Source organism: Lynx rufus, unplaced genomic scaffold (assembly GCF_022079265.1).
Source record: "Lynx rufus isolate CCGP_SWC_20201006 ecotype Redwood Valley unplaced genomic scaffold, mLynRuf1.p SCAF_2, whole genome shotgun sequence".
In the NCBI taxonomy this organism is placed as follows: domain Eukaryota; kingdom Metazoa; phylum Chordata; class Mammalia; order Carnivora; family Felidae; genus Lynx; species Lynx rufus.
The window spans coordinates 69,190,553-69,195,611 of NW_025814834.1; the positions used below are offsets into that span (position 1 = coordinate 69,190,553).

The 5,059-nt window shown below is 37.0% G+C and overlaps 1 pseudogene; it reads left to right on the top strand.

Moving 5' to 3' along the window:
- Positions 1-629: 629 nt before the first annotated feature.
- Positions 630-1,106, top strand: LOC124516020 (peptidyl-prolyl cis-trans isomerase A-like; annotated as a pseudogene).
- The last annotated feature ends 3,953 nt before the right edge of the window (positions 1,107-5,059 follow it).

The following is a 5,059-nucleotide window of genomic DNA, read 5'->3' on the forward strand; positions in this document are numbered from 1 at the left end:
ATGGTAATTCATTTTTCTTTCAATATGCTAGCCCCTATGGACTTTAATTCAATCTACCCACATCAAAATTAGCTTATCTTCTACAATGTTTACTAGATATAAAACTTAACACTTCAAAAAAATCCCGTCTCAATCAATATTGAGGATTTTCCACTCACCGACGATCATTGTTTCTAACTGAATTAGCATCATGGATAGAATGTCTGAATTGAGTGACCCAAAGCTAAATTTTTGAGAAGCCCAGCATTGGTCAAACTACGGAAGCAGATTAAATTTTTCTCTTTCTCCTCCTTTCCTTCTTCTAGAAGCTTCTTGCTCTTACTTCTTGTTTCTTACTTCTTACCACTGACGCCTATTATGTTTAAAGAAATTCTTATTAGAAAATTCTAAAAAATGTTATTATTTTTGAGTAAAGCATGGACTAATTAGCAGTTTACTCTTTGACCCCAGTACTCTAATCAGAGGTGGCACATTTTAGTGGTAAACATCAGCAAAAGCTGAGTTTTGTTCCATCAGCGAATTTTATAATTCTGTCAAAGTGAATGAGAGAAATTACCTGGCTTCAAGGTCTTCAATTTCAAAGTGAAGGAACTGGGCCTTGCCTTTGCCGCCACCCGTGCTGCCCAGCCATGGTCAATCCCACCGTGCTCTTAGACGTCCTGGACAGTGACCCCTTGGGCAGAGTCTCCTAGCTGTTTCCAAAGTTCCAAAGACGGCAGAGAATTTTTGTGCACCGAGCACTGGGAAGAAAAGATCGGGTTATAAAGCTTCCTGCTTTCACAGGATTATTCTGGGATTTATGTGCCAGGGTGGTGACCTCACACACCCTAAGAGCCCTGGTGGCAAGTCTACCTATGGGGAGAAATTTGATGATGAGAATTTCATCCTGAAGCACACGGGTCCTGGCACCTTGTCCATGGCAAATGCTGGACCTGATAAAAATGGTTCCCAATTTTTCATCTGCCAGGACTGAGTGGTTGGAGGGCAAGCACATGGCCTTTGGTAAGGTGTAAGACAGTGTGGATATTAAGGAAGCCATGGAACGCTTTGGGTCCAGGAATGGCAAGACCAGCAAGATCACCAGGGCTGACTGTGGACAAATTTAATAAATTTAACTTGTGTTTTATGTTAACTACCAGACCGTTCCTTCTACAGCTCAGGAGACCACCCCTCCCCCCCCCATCCGCTCAAAATATCCTATAATCTTTGTGCTGTTGCTGGAGTTCTATGGGTTCCATATTTTCCTTACTCCCCTCCACATCTACCTGGATTGCAGAGTTAAGTTTATGACTATGAAATAAAAACTAAGCAATGATAATAATAATAATAATAAAGTGGAGGAACTGGATTGTAGACTCCAATTTTACTATTTTCTATTATTTCATATTATATTTATATTAATACTTTAAATATCATTTTATATTATATCTGATTTTTTGTCCATATATGTTCAAACACCTGGTGCTATTGCAGGATACAGTTAGGCCATATCTCATCATCACAAATGTGAATTGAATATTCATATCATTGATCTACAATTTCAGGATATTTGCCATAACTCAGAATCTTCAAGACATTATCATTTACAAAACAACTGTAAAGCTTTTATACTTGAGTAGATTTCCTTTAGATTTTATTATTAATGGAATCTAATCATATGCATTATATACATCGCTTTTAGAAATATCAAAATATAAATGTACAGATTTTTAACAAAGTAAAGCAATTATTTCAGTAAAGCAATTATTGCCTCTTTCCCCAAACCACAAATACTTAAAAAAAATTATTTGGAGCAAAAGAACATTATTGAATATTTCATCTCTCGTCCATCCTATTTTTCAATTTAAGAGCCTGTCTTACGAATTTCTTAAAGTTGTTGCTTGTTTGGTTTTAAAAATATATATTCAAACTAAGCTTTGTTTTTTAATCTAAACTTTTGTAAATGTCACATTTTCCCTTTAGAAGTTGAGAGTTGGCTATTTCTTCTTATAGTTTAATTTCTAGAATAAGTCATATCTCAAGTTGTAATGTTCTGCTTGGTACAGAAGATAAGGGTATGCCCTAAAACTTAACATGAATCTGATGAATGTTTGTAAAGTTTGTGTTTAGACTATTCCCAAATTAGCAATGTCTGATTTCAAATGGCTCTTACATTCAACTGCCAGGCATTTCCGATTGCACTGCTGATAGAACTGCACAGAATCCTGTTCCCTTCCTAGTCTCTTCTGCAGCACTTGAATGTCAGAATCCCTTGCCATGACTGTAGCATAAAACCTCATGGCCTGATGTGTTGGGCAGGGAGCAGCATGGCGATTCCTGATACCGCTGGAGGCTTTTCACTGTGAGAGATATCTTCCTTAGGTCCCAAAACAAAAGAGCTGAGTTACTGTTGAATCATCAGAATTTTATTGACAGCCCACTATGTACAAACTAGCCCTTCCCCTCCAAATGTCCTCCTCAGAACATAGTGTTTCACTTTCTTCAAATGTTTGGGATTGTATGGGTCCATAACCTGTACCTAAGGCATAAGGCCTTTGCTGTGGGATTAGTTCTGGATGGATGATATTTACCGCAACCTAAATAAAATATAAACAAATATAGGATTATTGAGTCTCTGACCTCTGACTGAAACTCTAAATTAAATCTAGTTCTTTGAGTTAAGGTTTATTTCTTAATTGTATTTTCATTATCTATGCTTAGGATTTAGTAGGGCCTCAATATATGTTGGTTGAACTAAGCTGAACCTACGCCAAGATCCACAACTGGTACATTTCCTTTAGTTTACAATATAGAAATTCAAACTCATGGCTTGGACAATTTGCGTCACTAATGGGGACTGTGCAAAGAGTAATAACATGCTATTATGTTGATAGTACAATATAGCATATTTCAGTAACATCTTGTATGGTGGTAAGAATTTTTAGTAATCAATAACTTAATTTTAGGCTAAGCAAAACAAGTGCCTAAATTATTTTAGGTTACTCTTGAAAATCAAACTAACTTGAACTATTTAATATCACTTCTATATTGCTATTTTTATAACTGACTCTCAGCTAATATATTTCAAGATATTATTTCTTAGAAATGTTTTTCACTTAAAAATAAAATGAGCAAAGAAATCATTGATGGCTGTTCTTGTAGTGGTAAAATGATGAATAAACATACACAAGCTGGGAATCAGACTGGATTGATTAATCCAATGATTTCACATAAACCTAGCCAGCTGGCAGATATTTAGTTTCCTATTTTCTATGATTGCCATCTGCAAAGATCCAGAACAGGGTTGAGACTCTACCCTAATGAGTGTTGAATCCTAGATCTCCTCCTTCTAATCCAACAGGTCCCACTGATGCCTTTTTAAAGCATTGAAGGTCCTAAATTAATCTAGCTCTTCCCAATCACGAACCAGGGCTCAGGGTGTTTGGCTCAGAGAGTTACAGCCGTGTTAGTATTGAGGAAAACAGCCTTCCTGATAGAACATGCTCTCACATTCCTGTAGTCACGGAGGGCAAGGCTTGGTGGACACACTAAAAAATGTTGAGCTCTTTACAGTCATTGGGGATTAGCCCATAACCTGAAAAATAACAAGTATCATAGTAGTATTTATTTATTTATTTATTTATTTAAATTCACTAGTAGAATGTGGTATGTAGGGAATAAGGGTACTAGTCTACAAATTAAGAACCATAAATTCAGGTTCCAGCTTGACCAAATCAATGGCTCCTTGTCCTTGGACAAGCCATGTACTCCCTAGTGTTTTAGTTTTCTTAATGGCCAAAAGGAAATTGAGCACCTGAGGCTCACGGTTTGTGAGATGAAGTCCCTGTGCTCATAGCACAGAGTCCACTTGGGATTCTCTCTCTTCCTCTCTGTCCCACCTCCACAACTGCACACACACACACACACACACACACACGTTCGTTCTCTCTCTCAAAAATAAATAAATAAAAACTTTAAAAAAACAAAAGAGGACATTGATGAAGATAATCTCTTAAATCTCTTAAACGTTCTAAAATAATTGCTATTTTTAAAAAACAAAAATTCTACTTCCTTAATTATTAATTTACAATGATTACTTACTCCATTTTTTGAGAGTATATAGAATGTTCATTTATTGTATTATTTTTAATAATACTCACAAAGGAAATATATCATTTTTGAAGTCTATTTGTCTACCCTGAAATCAATATCACTGTGTCTTGATGTTTATTTTTGAGAGAGACAGAGCGTGAGCAAGGGAGGGGCAGAGAAAGAGGGAGACACAGATTCTGAAGTGAGGTCCAGGCTCTGTGCCTTTCTTATACCTTCAATATTTTTCAGCACAGAGCCTGATGTGGGGCTCGAACTTACAAGCCGTGAGTGAGATCATGACCTGAGTTGAAGTCACACGCTTAACCGACTGAGCCACCCAGGCGCCCCCATCATTTTTTAACATCATCGTGCCATTGTCTGTTAGTCATTATTGTTACTGTTCAAAGTAACCTTGGGAGTTTTGGTAAAAGGGTTTTCTATAAGTAGCTTTTTTTCAATAGACGTTTTCCTCCAGATTAGCTAAATTCTATTGGCATTGTTTCAGTTATAGCAGAAGCATCGAGTCAAGTTGCAATCTTGAAAGAAGTGTTTGGAAAGTACTGATTTATTTTCTACTCGGTTTCAAAAAAAAACAAGTACAGAAATTATGACGAAATTAAGCATAAAACCGCTATCAGTTTTCTTCAATCCTCAGCTAAGACAACCAAAAAGTATGCTAGAGGTACAAGCTCTCACATGTTTACGTAAAGATAGAGCTTTCTCTAAGAGGAGATCTGTGTTTGCTTGGAAAGCTCTTGTCCCGAATATCTGTGTGTTTATCACTTCATTCAGGTGTGTGCTAAGATGTCACCTCATCAGAGAGAACATTCCTGGTCCCCTGTAGAAAGTAGCATCCCCTGTGGTGCTTGAGCTCCTTCCTTTTCATTTTTCTCTACATAATACTTGTCATCACTTGAATGTACTTATTTGTTGTCAACGTCCCCTCTCGTCGCCACTGAGCTGGAATAGAAGCTCTGTGAGAGCAGGC